Here is a 16,036-nt window from a genome sequence, read left to right as displayed (position 1 = left end):
GGAAGGCCTAGATTGGGATGACGCCTGTTTAGTAACTGGGACCCCTAACAGTCGATGACACAGCCCTCAACGAGGTACTTGTAACAGTTGAAGCATGGAGAAGGGTACAAATAAAGGAGAAAGTGTTATGTTCTGACACCAAAGAAGTATTTGTATTGTGTGTGTGTGTCCTGAAAGCCTTTATCCAGCCCGGGTACTCAAAAATATAATTGGGATGAGAGATAATGCAGTGTGGAATATAATAATTCAGTATAACTCCCCTGAAGGCTTTAGCGACCTGCTAATGTCACTATCGTAGATAGGTCAAAAAATGCCTAGCCTAAGAGGCAAAAACAATGGAAGAATTTCAATTTCAAGTGCGATGTACCCTGCTGCCCCCACACCCTCAACGGGTGGGGAAGCTAAAGGAGAAGTCCATGCAATCCCGAAAGGCTGCGGACTTTCTCAAGAGTAAGTCCCACCCCAGGTGGAGAGGATGATTTTGAGAGCTGGATAGAGCAAGCCACTCCGATGGTACAAATATGTGGGGGATCAGAGCAGGAAAAGAAAGTCTGAATCGCTGAGAGTCTTATAGGGCCCGCTTTGGCTATCATTCATGCTTTCAAGACAGGGGGAAAGCGGTCACCCCTGTTGAGTATCTGCAGGCCCTAGAGATTACTTTTGAAGCCAAGGAAAGTGGGGAAGACCTCTACTTCCAGATTAGGGGAATGTATTGGCAAAACGGAGAGAAATTATCGGAATTCCTGCAAATGCTAGAAGGGCTATCCATAGGGTTGTACAGTATGAAAAAATGGGGTCCCTGCGGAAAAGGTTGATCACACCCCAAATAGAACAGTTAATACGAGGGATCCACCTAAGTTGCTGAAACTTCTGAAAGAGATACGAGATGAAGAAGAGCAGATAGCCCTATGGCCACCGAGTGTGAAGTCAAACAAGATCTTATGGACTTGCAGCCATTGAGGATCGGGAGACTGTGCCACAGAAGTATAGCCAGTGGAAGAAGAACCGACAAGTGTGAATTTGTGACAGGGAAAGTTAAGTACGACAAAGGGGGAGAGCCCGACAAGTAGAAATATAAAATCATGGCCTGTATGCTGATGGAGGGAGTGCTGTGAGAAGATGATTGGACTGATAGACGGGAAAGGTCCCAGGGGGACCATAGACGAACAGATGAACTAAAAAAAATCCTTGAGTTCGAGACACCGTGTGATGCGATGCCATGTGATATTGCAGCATCATTTTATGCTGAAGAAGGAGGATGGCATGAAAGAATAAGTAAGAACTGTACAGAGGCCCCACGCTCTCCCTTGGCAATCAGTGCACAAGAAAGCAGGGCCTCTGCATATGGAAAATAATGGAAATATGCCGCCTCAAAATTTGGGGCGTAATGGAAAATTCACCACTTGATCCCCTGCTATAATAGACCCTAGGTCAGAATTCTGCTATTGATGTAGAAGGGTATTATGCCAAGTACTGTAGAAAATTATAAAATCTGCACACATGATCAGGAAGTTGATTACATCCAAATCTAATCAAAGGGACTCTGTGAAAGAGCATACTGGGTCTCAAGTGGAGAGAGGCTGGGGATACTCAACACCTCTATACCTACAGCGTACAGTATAATCATCCTTCTGACCTAACTATGACAGGCCTGCCTCGGATAAACTGACAACATGTTAGAGAAGCACAACAGCTTGATCCAGGGATGAGAAATATATGGTCGGCTTTGAGTAAGAACAAACCGGTTTCCTCCATTAGGAAAGTGCACCCAGATATCTCTTGGTTATTGAGACAGTGGCATAATCTGGTGAGGAAGAGTGGAGTATTGTTCCAGGTTGTTAAGAAGTCCCAGCATTTTATTACAAAACAGTTATTACTCCCACTCCAATTCCATCAAGTAGTATTCAAGTCTCTTCATGATGATCATTGGCACCTAGGTATTGATATCACTCTGAGGTTGGTACATGATTGTTTCTATTGACCTTATATGTCCAGAGATGTAGAAGAGTATTGCAAACATTGTGCGTGGTGTGTGCCAAGATAGACTCTTCCCAAGAAGGCCGCCCCCTCATGAATATAACCAGTAATGGGCTGCTGGACCTGATGTGTTTCGATTTCCTGTCATTGGAGCCCGACAGTAGAAATACTGGTGAAATCTTGATGATAACTAACCATTTCACTTGTTATGCCCAATCCTTCCCTGACCAAGGATCAGAAAGCAAGGTACTGTGGGGAAAGTATTTTGTGCGTTATGGGTTACCTGCCAGGTTTCATTCTGATCAGGGAAGGGAGTGAGAGTCGTTTTATGAAGCATTCATCCTAACCGCCTTTGTTGCTCAGTAGACTCATCGTGAGGTATTGTGGTCTCTCTTACTAGCTTTTATGTAATCCTGTTTTGCTGTAATTATTAGTCTGTAAAATTAGCTCATGCTGATCTATATGTTTTTAATCAGTATCGGCATCCCCATGGGATGAGATCACAGTGCACACTAAGGTCCATATTTACTAAGTGGTGCTATTCTATAACAGACATTCCAGTGCTGGAAGACCTATTCAAGTGGGTGGGCTACAACAGTGGTGCGCAAACTGGGGGATGCGCCCACAGGGGGGTGCAAGAATTTCTAGGGGTGCGCTACGGTTACAGAGGCCCCGGGCTCTTCCCCAAAGCATTTAAATTAAATGCCGGGGGAGGTGTGAGGCCTCTGTAACTCCCTTACCTGCTCTCTGCCGGGTCTTCGGTTATGCGTCGCCATGGCAACGCGCGTCAAATGGCGCGGCGGGGTGACATCACATGACCCGCAACATCATTTGACACAGAGTCCTTGGAGAGGGGGGCGCGAACGCTGTGGCTGCTGGGCAGGGGGTGCAGCTCAAGAAGATTGCACAGCTCTGGGCAACAAGGTGTCTTCTGTTGCTAGAAAGTGTTTAGTGGCAGAGCACCACCCCATAAATATGCAACTAAATATTAAAGTATAGTCATTTTACGCAGAGTCCTTGGAGAGGGGGGCGCGAACGCTGCGGCCTCCGGGCAGGGGGTGTAGCTCAAGAAGTTTGCACACCCCTGGGCTACTAGGTGTCTTCTGTTGCTAGAAAGTGTTTAGTGGTAGAGCACCACCCCATAAATATGCAACTAAATATCAAAGTACATTAGCAGCAGTCTTGTCGTAGGTTTGATATACTGTACATTTAGATTTTAGTCACAGCTCTGTTTATCAGAGCATATTTGTGTTCAAATGAGTTTCACCAAGGTAGCACACCGCTAATGGGTAGCCACAGGCATTAAAAGTTCCATAGGCACAGAAATATTGTGCCTGCCAGTAACAAAGTGATCATGTGACTGCTTCAGAGTGCCGTGGTTCCTCCAAAATTCAAAGGGTTAGCATTGCCACTCAACCAATGTGGGGGCCCAGTGTTGGAGAGATCGTAGCTGCAGAAAAACTGCATCGGAAGCATAGTTGTCAATCAGGGCTTCCCAAGGTTGTCTTTCCAGTACTAACCACTCATTGTCCTCTAATTCTGGTTAGTGCATTTTTCAAGCCCTGAGTATTTGTAGTACTGTGTTTACGAATAGTAAGTATGATAGACTGCATCTTTAGGGAGCATACAGAAATATACCCCTGATGAAGATGGGGTGGTCCCTGCTCTGCTCTTTATTTACGTACTGGAGGGGTGCTATCAGTACTAAATGGCCATAAACAACATGCAAGAGAAAGAACCCCTAGCGATGCACAATCCTCCACTGATTGTTGAAAATAAATACATTTTAATTACAAAGCAAAGAAAACACCCAATAATGTTAAAACCTCACAAGTAAGCGCCTTTGTGTTTCACCATAAAGGATGAAAAAAATTAAATTTTTCATCATAGAAAGGATATATTTTATAATCCTAAATACATTCACTGGATTGGTCCTCTATGAATATATAACATACATACATATCCTACTTAGGGCCTTATTCAGTAAAGGTTGATAAAAATTATCGCCAGGGCATTTAAATCGCCGCTTTTTTGGGCGTTGCTATCACGGAATTCAGCAAGCCTTCATTACCGTTCATAGCAAAATTCCCAAAACGAGCGATTTGCTGCCAGCGGTAGCATGGAGCCTCTGAAAAGGCCTAACCCGGCGATACATTTCTGCTGCAGAGAGAGCTGCTCTGAGAAAGCCGCCTTTCACAGCGAAAATGTCGACCACAAATTATGTTTTTTAATATACATGTGTTTCATAGTGTAGATGTACAGGGGGTCTCCGTAGCTGAACCGCGTTGGTTTTATGTCCGGGGACCCCCTGCTTCCCGAGATACAGGCACCTTTATGGGGTGCCGGTATCTCCTATGCTTTGAAATGTCCCGGTCACTAGACGCAGGACATTTCAATGCAGAGGGATACCGGCACTCCATAATGGGGCCTGTATCTTGGAAAGCAGGGGGTCCCCGGACATAAAACCAACACGGTTCAGCTCCGGAGACCCCCTGCACATCTACACTATGAAACATATGTATATTAAAAAATATTTAATACACATCAATACACGCCCCCTCCGCCCAAACACACACAGTAATGGGCAAAATAACTATTATCCAGATATGGATAATAGATTATTTGCCCATTATTAAACACAACATTAGCATGCATCAATAATGTAAATAAATACAGTTTTTCTTACCACACCAGCATGTCCCTCTGTCGTCCATTGCCAGAAAGCATATATACATAATAAAGACATTCTAATGGCCCCTAACCCCTTAATCACCTTAGCGGTTAATAACCACTATAGTAATTAAGGGGGTTAACCCACCCTGCCCCGATACAAACCTGGGAGGCCTAAGCACCCACCCCGGACTGTACTATACCAACCCTGTACCCATTGAGTAGTATAGTGGTACATCATACCCATATAATAATAATATGGGCATGAAAAGCCTCTATAGCACTCAATGGGCACACTAATTACAATACATTAATACACAAGACACACAATAATAAAACATAACTCCAAAAAAACATACTTCACTAAATAAAAACAATAGCCAGCTAATCCAATGAATACAAGCAATAAGAACATCAACAATTAATTAATTAAACCATTAACCAATCAAAACAATTAATTCCTAAAACAACTCGGAATTATTTTAAACAGTAACCAATCAAACCAATTAATTACTAAACCAACTCAAAATTAATAGTCACATTAACCAATAAAACCAATTAATTTCTACAACATTAATGAATTAATTGAAACATTAAACTGCAAAGAAATAAATGCAAACAATATCTGAAATAACCATTAAACGCATTAGCTAACATAATACAACATTAAGTAAAAACGAACAACAATTGCAAATATTTGATTTCCATTAAGCAGGGAAAAAAAACAAACAATGACATCCACATAATAAACTGTAATTAAAAAAAACAACAGCAATACCAAGCCAGAAATGCCCCCCAAATATTGTCATAATAATGTATTAATCTGTACCCTAAAGTGGTACAGATTAATATATTATCAGTCAATGTGCCTCCCCCAAAAAATCAAAAAACACATCCAATGAAAAAACCTGATAAAAAAGACATTTACAAACATTCAATATATTACTTACCATTAGAAGCGGTGGCCCTCCGACTCCGGGGAAACAGGAAGCTCACATACCTTGAAGGCCTCCAACAGCATCCGATGCCATCCGCCATGAAGATCCGGATCAGGCACCCAAATCTTCTTTTTTCTTTCTTAGCGTCACTTAGCTGGCTACTGTTTTTATTTAGTGAAGTATGTTTTTTTGGAGTTATGTTTTATTATTGTGTGTCTTGTGTATTAATGTATTGTAATTAGGGTGCCCATTGAGTGCTATAGAGGCTTATCATGTCCATATTATTATTATTATTATTATATGGGTATGATGTACCACTACACTACTCAATGGGTACAGGGTTGGTATAGTCAGTCCGGGTGGGTGCTTAGACCTCCCGGGTGGGTGAAGGGGGTTTTAGCCCTAAGGATGGGTGTCTAGACCTTGCGTGTGGGTAGCGGTTGGGTTAACCCCTTTATTACCTTAGCGGTATTTACCGCTAAGGTAATGAAGGGGTTAAGTCCTCCTGCAATTCCCCCTTCACCCACCCTCGCTAGCCACAGTAAGCCTGGCACGGGTGTTTAACCTTTCATTGCTTTAGCGGTTAGCCGCTAAGGTAATGAAGTTGCTGTAAATGCATTTTTCCTGCATCGGTGGCATCAATCCGAGGCTGGAAAAGGGCCTGATTTTTTTCTGTCCCGACATATCGTAGCTCATCGACGCATATCGCCACCAATGTACCTACATTTTGAGGATGAGAAGATCGCCTTTTAGGGCTGCGATAGGCTGCGATAGGCGAATCGCGGCTACTAGAATCACGTGAGTTTATGATCATTCCGAAAGTGGTCGATAAGCGGCTGATCGCCGCTCAATCTGCGATTTTCTTTTGGTCAAGATTCAGGCCGTTATCGACCACTTATCGAGGCTTACTGAATATGAGTAGCTGTTTTGGTCGATAAGTGCCTTATCGACGCTTACTGAATTGGCCCCTTAGTGTAGACACAAGGGAGAGTTTAATCCCTGCATCAGTATGCACTGAAAATACAGCTGTGAGATTTACACATACAAGTCTAATGTTACTATTACTGGCTGTGATCTAAACAGATATTGTTATCAGCAAATAGAAAGAAGAGAGTAAATGCCTTCATACATCACTTCTATTCCCTGCAATATTGTCGCACAGCGAGCTCTGCTCATAAAAATCCATGAAGTAATAGTATATTTTTACTTCCTCCGAGCATCTACAAATGATACACTAAAGTGTTGCCAAAGATTGAGCTGGGAGAGCTGCACACGGAGTTACTCACTGATACCTGGTGTTGCTACTAATAGCTACAATATAACACCCATAATAGATGCAAAGCAAATGGAGTATTCACTAGTAAATGAAGGATGTACCCTCGTATACACAGGTCTTTGTTGTAGCTGCACCTCTCTCTGAATCTAGTGGGTTCCACAATCGGCCAACATCTTTGTTAAGCTGGCTAGGATATTTACAAATGGTGCACGCAGCAAGTTGCCCAGTGTAAGCATGCACATCCGACTAGACCTTTGTCTTAATCGTGCTATTGGCTTCCTGCTGATGTCATTACCCGACGGCCGTTTCATTCCATACTCGGAACTTCTTCGGGGGTGGGCGGGTCACTGCAACGGCGGCTATTTAACTCCACTGTCGCCATGGTAACCTCCAAACAATTGGATCGGTCCATCACTTTAACCTATTCGGTCGCAAGGTAGCTTTGCATAAAATATTTAAAAGAAGAGAAACATTTAGTATTCTGCCTGATTTTATGATCTCGGCCGATGACATTGACTTGGATACCTATAGAAACCTAATTTCCCTTGAAAATGAGAGCAACAAAGAGGTGGGACAAAGTCCATTCACTACACTAAGGCCAAAGAGTAGATTTACACCACCAAATAACTCCAATACCAACATATGTTCCTCAAACTGGTAACTAAAGACTAACAACAATTATCAGCGAATGGTGGTCAAGAGAATATGACCCCGCTAGAGAGGAGAGCCGTAAAAGAGTTCATTGATCTGAGGGGTATTATCATAAAACCCTCAGATAAGAGAGACAATATCATGTTAATAGATGAAGAAAAATATTTCAAAAATTAATCTAAAATTCTTAAACGATAGGGCCTATTATGAGGTCTTGCAAGGAGATCCCACAATTATCTACTATAAAACACACAGAATCCCAGCAATCTCAAAGAAACCCCAAAACATACCACATAAAAAAACTGTATATGTGTCAAAACGAGTGCTACTGGGCATGGCCAAATATACAGTATATAACCAAAGACAGAGAAGCCCAAAGCTACATCCAATATGACAAAAATACACAGTGAAATACCTATATATTCTCTTGAAAAAGGGTAATTTACTTAAACCCTTTGGCCAAAGCATTATAAGCATGCAAGCTACATCAAGGCATGACCAAATTTGCAGGTCATAACACTACCTGATTAAAATTATTTTTTACCTCTATAATTAGAGGAAGAATGATCACATTAGATCTGTCCAAACCCAGCAACATGAAAAAGACGTGCATATTTGGAAAGTGGGGAGGGGCGAGCTTAAACACTGGGGGGAGGGGCCACTAACCTCCAATACAGTTGAGACAGCTGGAAAAAGTTAATAAACACACAGAATCCAATACTGGAGAGGCGCGCTTAAACCCTGGTGGGCTGTATCTAGATAACCTTTTCGTGCTCCTAGTGTCAGATAGTCTATACCTTGGAAGGACAGGTAAGTGACATCACCCTGATGGATCTTATTGATATGTCTAGCTACCAGGGTGTCTACTTTATTTCATATGGTGCTGATATGTTCAAGCACGCGTCTTTGTAGTTGGCAAAGCTCGCCCCTCCAATATTGGATACTGTGTGTTTATTCTGCTGGTCTCAGCTGTATTGGAGGTTAGTGGCCCCTCCCCCCCCACCCCCAGGGTTTAAGCTCGCCACTCCCCACTTTCCAAGTAAGCAGATCTTTTTCATGATTCTGGGTTTGGACAGATCCAATGTGATCATTCTTCCTCTATTTTTTTCATATTGGATGTAGCTTTGGTCTTCTTTTTCTTTTGTTATATAAAACACTTCAGTCTATTTTGAAAAAAGGTTTAACAAAAAAGGTGATCTCTGAGCGAGAATACAACTTCATGTTAGTGAACAAATCAAAAGTGGCCACATTCTATAGCATCCCCAAGCTACATAAGGACCCCCAGAACCCACCGGGCAGAACGATAGTATTGGGTATAGACTCCTTGAACGAACACGCCAGCACTTACCTCGATAAAATCTTGAGGCCCTTTGTGACTAGTCTACCGTCACATATAAAGGATGCAACCGATATTCTTAAAAAGATTGAAAAAGTGCAGGTTTCCGTAAATACGTTCTTTGCATCATTAGATGTAGAATCCCTGTATATAAGTATACAGCACCCGGTGGGTTTGGCAGCAGTGACTCACTTCCTCAAAGCAAGCAGTTCAGAACACTATGACCATAATCAGTTCGTAGTAGATCTCCTTAAGTTTTTCCTAACACAACCTTTTCCTGTTTAAAGGTAAATACTACCACCAACTCCAGGGAATGGCCCTGGGCACCACCTGTGTGCCAACATACGCTAACATCTACCTGGGTTGGTGGGAACAAGTGACTCTTTACTCAGAATATGTCAGAACACACCAAGCACATCAACCTTTGGTCGCGCTACATCGATAATGTGCTGGTAGTGTGGAATGGCACTAAACAACAGTTCCAAACTTTTGTGAACATTTTTAACCAAACTCTGTTGACAAACCTTCTGATTGGATGACTCATTCGGGCCAAAATCCACCAACCGATCTAATTGTTTGGAGGTTATCATGGCGTCAGTGGAGTTAAATAGCCGCCGGTTACAGTGACACACCCGCCCCCGATGAAGTTCCAAGTATGGAATGAAATGGCAGTCGCGTAATGATGTCAGCAGGACGTCAGTAGCGCGACTATGACAAAGGTCTAGTCGGATGTGTATGCTTACACTGGGCAACTTGCTTTGTGCACCATTGGTAAATATCCTAGCCAGCTTAACAAAGATGTTGGTCGATTGTGGAACCCACTAGATTCAGAGAGAGGTGCAGCTACAACAAAGACCTGTATATATGAGGGCATGTCCTTCGTTTACTAGTGAATACAACATTTACTTTGCATATATTATGGATGTTATATTGTAGCTATTAGTAGCAACACCAGGTATCAGTGTGTAACTCCGTGTGCAGCTCTCCCAGCTCAATCTTTGGCAACACTTTAGTGTATCATTTGTAGATGCTCTGAGGAAGTAACAATATGCTATTACTTCATGGATTTATATGAGCAGAGCTCACTGTGAAACACAATATTGCAGGGAATATAAGTGATATATGAAGGTATTTACCCTCTTCTTTCTATTTGCTGATAACAATATCTGTATAGCCCTGGAAGGTTTCGGCTATTTTCTGTCCTCCTCCTGTGCAGTAATACCTGGTAAAGGCAGGTCTGCCAGGAGTTAATATGGGTTTTCCCCACCCACTGTAGTTCAGTGAGTCAGAGAATGTAGTACTCAGGCCTTGTGTCAATCAGAGACACAGGGGTGGTGTACTAAATTAACGGCCACTTCCTGATTTAGGAAGTTCCTCTCCACCTTTGAGAGAGGATAGTCTATTCCAACAAGCATCCAGGGCTCTGGTACGCTTCAGGCCCTCCCTCTGGGAGAGGGGAGAGATATTCCTCTTACTCCACAAGGGAGTAAGAGAAGAGCAAGGACAGCTCTTAGGGCCCTGACTAGGAGGGGTGTCCAGGGACAACCTGAAGGTGACAACCTCTGAGTGCTGTGTGCTGTGATATAGACTGTGCTAAATCAAGAAGGACCAATAAATACCATCTGCTTTTATTTATACCTCCTGCCTGAGAATGGAGTATATTGGGAGGAGGGGAATACAACTCCTTTGCAGATACTTCACTCCACACAGCTGGGGGCTGCACAAGATGGAGGCACTGCATCAGTAAGAAGAATTTGGGCACAGCCCCAGAAAACTGTCCTGTTGTCCCCCATGTCATCGCGGGAGATCCAGGCCCTCCTATTACCAGCAGGTATGCACCAACAAGACCCATGTAACCAGAGAACTAGTTCCCTTAGGAGACCCTATGTGAGATTGTGTAGGGGAATCACCGTTACATCTGTTTAGATCACAGCCAGTAATAGTAACATTAGCCTTGTATGTGTAAATCTCACAGCTGTATTTTCAGTGCATACGGACACAGGGATTACACTCCCCCTTGTGTCTACACTAAGTAGGATATGTATATATTCATAGAGGACCAAGTCCAGTGAATGTACTTGGGATTATAAAATATATCCTTTCTATGAGGATTTTGTTTTTTCATTATTTATGGTGAAGCACATAGGCACTTACTTTTGAGGATTTAACATTATTGAGTGTTTTCTTTGATATGTAATTAAAATTTATTTTCAAAAATCAGTGGAGAGTGCATCGCTAGGGGTTCTCTCTCGCGTGTTGTTTACAGAAATATGTCCCTCCCTAATAGGAACTAATTAGCATTGAGAGATTGTCCTAAGCAGGGGATATAAGAGGGAGACAATGGGTAGAGCTAGAAAGAACCAAGTTTGATTTCGGAACAGGAACGACCTATGGTCAGTGCCTATACATCTGACAGGTTGTCAGGCCCAAGGTACTACCACTACTCCATCTATTTGCCCTACTATCCTTTAAAGACTGTGCCCCTCACTGGCCAGATGTGGGATTGTGTACGCCAGGAAACTTTAATTTGGATTTGTTCAAAAAACCCTTTTAATACGTTTGATAGTACATTGTGCTTTCCTTCCTGGCTTTGACCTGCCCAACTCAAAGAGATTATCTAGCCCCTAGGCCTGGATAGTGACTGCATCAAGTGTTCCTCTCACAGGCTACATCTGGGTGACTGATGCCCTGTTTGCACAAGTTTGACAACAAAAATAAATGTTTAATCATTTCTTACAGTTAGTTTGAAAACATGATGAGCTGATACTTGAAAGGGGTTTGATTTCTCCTGTTTGCTCCCTTTAGTCTGATGTCTTCATGTGATCAGCAAGTGTTTGTACAGCCAGAGGTCCTGCTCCCCTTATCTTTATTGGCTCTCAGATAAGGACAGGGCAGGGAAAAGGTAATGAAAACACTTGATTAACCAATAATTTCCAATTCAGAGGCCCTTAAGCAAGGCAATTTGTAATTACTGTAATTCCCAAAACAGGAATCGGCAAAATCTTTGCTATTAGAATGGTTAGATTTCCCCCAAACACTCCTTAGCAGAAATGTATAAATTAACCAGAAACAAGGAAATGGAGAAAAATAACAGCAAAAATGTAAAAGTCTGGCAACAAGATTTCAAGGAAGTGCAGACAATGGAAGATTTGGTGGTGGGATATACTAGAACTCGTAAAATAATAGTCTCTGAAAGCTGGAGAGAGATGCAATTCAAAATCATGCATAGAGCTTATATCCCTTTCATGAGACAGGTGAAAAATGTAGACGCGGATACCACAAAATGCCCCAAATGTAGACAAGAAAGGGCTAACCTTAAACACTGTTTCTGGGAATGCGAGAAGATCTCGATGTTTTGGGATCAAATATTAAAATTTATCAAGACAGTGACAAAGGTGGACTGGGGAAAACACCCGCTACCCATGTTATTCGCTAACACGGAACCATGGCAAATTAGGATAAATAGGAATAACAAAGCACTCCTTCCAACAGAGATGATCCTCCTAACTGCTAGGAAGGCGATCATGATGAAATGGCTGGAACCAGAAGCCCCAAGTATGGAACTAATTAAATCCCTACTAATCAAGCTCATTACTATAGACAAAATTAATAAAAAACCAGAGAGGAAATAATCCAGGGACTAACTTCCGAAATAAATGGGACCTAATCATAACATCCTTCCCAACAAAGGACCAGACTAAATTCCTTGAGAAACAAGAGGAAGAAGAACACCCCCAATAATAGACCCCCCAACCCCAAAGAAAGAAAGAAAACAACTTCATTAAAACCCATAAACTAAAAATAGAGACCAAATTAAACACAGTAAATAAAAAATGTTGAGATGATCCAAACAATGTTACCGCCTATTGGCGATTCGTTTATTAAGCGCTCCCAGTTTTGAAGGAGTGTTCAGGGCTTCTAGGAGTCCGAGTTATAAAGGAAAAAGGAAAAAAAATCAGGTGATACATACCAAGATCTCACTGTATGGGTCAATAGCGGAAAATGATATAAAATATCTGTAGCCTCTCTCGATGTATCTAATGTGGTATATGTATGTAGCCTGGAGCTCCCGTGGCTCCTGGAGACCCCCCTCCCCTTGAGCAGCTCGGTCGCGGGTGCCGACAGACCCGACGGCTGCTTCCAAGGGTGGGGGCTGGAGCAGGGAGCAGCGCGGCTTCTCCTGCCTGCGGCCGGTTGCCGGGGACGCGATCGGGCGGTTGCTAAGGCCGCGATCGCGTCTCTAAGGTCCCGGCGGCCGGCCAAGCAGGGCGCCGCCATTGAGGATACTGTTGCGCATGCGCAGGGATGCGTAGGCGCAGGGACAGCCCCCGAGACAGGGATAGCTCGCGCGAGAGCAGGGAGAGCTGAGGGAAGGTCGAGGCAGCCCGGGAAAGCTTGCGCAAGCGCAGTGAAGGTAGGGAAAAGCCCGCGAACCCCTGGCCTACCAGGGAAGGCTCTGAGCTGGGACTACATATCCCCAGAGCCTTTGCGAGCCCCATGTGACCCCAGGGAGCCAATAGGGCTTAGGAGACCCCTGAGAAAAGAGATACATTTGGCGGGCTTGCAGCACGTTAGATCAGTCAGAGACCGGAGCAGCCCAGGGAAGGAGGTAGGGTACAGGAGTCAGGGACTCCCTGTACTAGGCCAGCACCCCCAGGGCTCGAGATAGCTCAGCTCCCCAGTAAGGTGAGTGTTGCCAGGGGCAGCCCTCGGGTTAGGGACCCTGCCACTTACATTAGTGGGAGCTGGGAAAGGAAGGTTACGCAGATTTGGAGTCAGGGAGCTGTAGGGAAGTAAGGTGCGGGGAGCGAGAGCAGCTCCTGCACCCCATAGGTACCCACACCCCAGGTAGGCCCCAACTCCCCACTAGGTTAGTGGGTAATTGCTGAGGGAGGCCCAAGATAGGGACGCTGCCCTTAGTGTAGTGCTGCATTGTCAGAGTCACGGCTGTCAGTGCTGTGAGGTCTGACAGGCAGGCACCTTGTTGCGCAGCACGTTGGCTGCAGTCAAAAGTGAGCTACAGCTTGCTGCGGTAGGCGCTGGGACTAGTCAGAGAGTAGTGGGTCTGGAGAAGGGCTATAGCTGTTCTAGTCACCTTGAGGTAGCGCTAGGGGTAGGATGCCTGAAGGGATAAACTGGTAACTGAGAGCAGGAATTCTGGAGAGGATCTGCACTAGGCTAGCCAACAGTAGGTAGACGCCCAAGTACTGCATGGAAGAGTACTCTAGTCCATTCCAGATCACTTACCAAAGGGACTTGGGTAGTTGGGGGAGTGGGACAGGTCATTACCCCTGCAGGCCCTAGGAGTTCCCCAAGCCACTACAGGTTGCTGTACTACAGGGACAGGCCCTAGGTTAGGGTTCCTGTCACGTTAGTACCACTTAGATTAGACAGGGACACAGCAGACGCTGCGGTTCCTGTGAAGCGGTTCGGACCCACGTCGGGGTCCGCACGTGCAAGGAGTTCGGTTGGATCAGACGGATTTATCACACGTCTGACCCTTTGAGAAGTTTGTTGCTGACCCGAGCACCGGAGTGCTCGGCAGGTATTATACCATCACATGTGCACCAACAGGCCTAGAGGTTCTTAGTGACTGCGCAGTCACCCATTGACTATCTCTGTAGGAGTACGGGACATTGGGTGGGGTTCTTGGGACACTGGGTGGGATCACCTAGTGTTTGGGAATCGTCCTGCGAGACGTCACTGTTAGTGTCTCACCGTGAGAGAGACACAGGTTATCATTATTAGTCGTTAGTAAAGTCCTTCGTTATATAAAGCACTGTGTATGGTATTATTGATTGTCCTGCGAGGAACCACTCCCCCTCTGGTGGGAGCCATCGCAGGTGGAGGCGCTGTACCGAGAAGATGTTGTAAGTGATCACCCCTAGTATAATTACCCCAGGTTCCCCGTGGCGGAAGCTCAGCCCTCCTGTGAGCCAACAGGTAATGCACCACACCTGAGTAACAATATATGTTTCCTGCACTCACACAGTAGAATCTGCGATTGGGTGGGGGAATACCCGTTACATTTGGAGGCGCTGCTGAGATGATGACCTGGGGTGCCCGGTATATTTTTTTCTAAATTGTGCTATTTTTGTTCGCCATGAAGAAGTCACGTGCTGATTTCCCGCCCGCGCGGGAAAATGTTGCAAACTGGCCGGGTTTGGCGGGAAACCCTAAGCTCCGCCCCCGCAATGTGAGTGACTCAGTGATAGAGCGAGCCCCTCCTTCAGATTCCACCAGGGGGAGCAAGTACTGTAAGCCTTCACCCCTAACTGCTGTCTCCATCAAAGAAAGTACTGGGGGCAAAGAAAATTGCTCACCGTTATATGGACTCTGGCCGACTAAAGCCGGGTGCGTATCCTTTTTGGTGTGCCCGTGTATGACAGAAGCGTTGAGTCCGTTGGGTAGTATGAACTTTGATGTTTTGACGTGCCTGATAAAGGGGCGGTTGGACGACGCGAACGAGGATGGGTGCCTGGAATGTTTCTGTAACCAGGGTGACTGCCCATGTTGTAAATTGGCCTGGGGACGCTTATGTGTCTGCTGCAGGGCGCCGACCCTGCAACCCGTGCTGCTACAGTCCACCAGGGGGAGCAAGCTCAGTGAACAGCGATCAGCAACCGCTGTTCCCACTAAAGACAGTACAGATTGTAGAGAAACACACCCGCAGTTGTATGGGGCATGGCGGACAAAAGGAGGAAAAATACCCTTTCTTCTGTGCCCGTGCCTACAAAAGGATTTGAATCTATCTGGTGGTATGGACTTTAACCCCTTTAGGCTACCAATAGAATGGCGGTTGGCAGTGGTGGAGGATGACGGGTGCATAAGATGTGTTTGTGACCAGTGTGACTTCCCAGGTGGCAAACCGACCTGGGGTCCCAAGTGTGCTTGTTGCGGAGCACAGTTTCTAAAGCCTGTGCTGCTGCAGTCTACAGTCCCAGATCCCAAGCAGGAATCTCAGATGGCAGAACACAGAGATGAAGATGCTGTTACTTGCTCTACCTCAACCACGGAGGTGGAGGAGCTGACAGACAAGGCTGCCCTGGTTCCCTGTTGCAACCAAGCGGGAAGAACTGAGGCCCAGCCAGCTACGGAAAAGGACGAACCATCGGTGGCGATGCGCCTACCGGCGAACCACCCCAGCAGTGAGACAGAGGAATCACAGGGGGAGGTGTTCCCCCTAGA

Source organism: Ascaphus truei, chromosome 3, assembly GCF_040206685.1.
Source record: "Ascaphus truei isolate aAscTru1 chromosome 3, aAscTru1.hap1, whole genome shotgun sequence".
Lineage (NCBI taxonomy): Eukaryota > Metazoa > Chordata > Amphibia > Anura > Ascaphidae > Ascaphus > Ascaphus truei.
Note: the sequence above shows the minus strand (reverse complement) of the source record.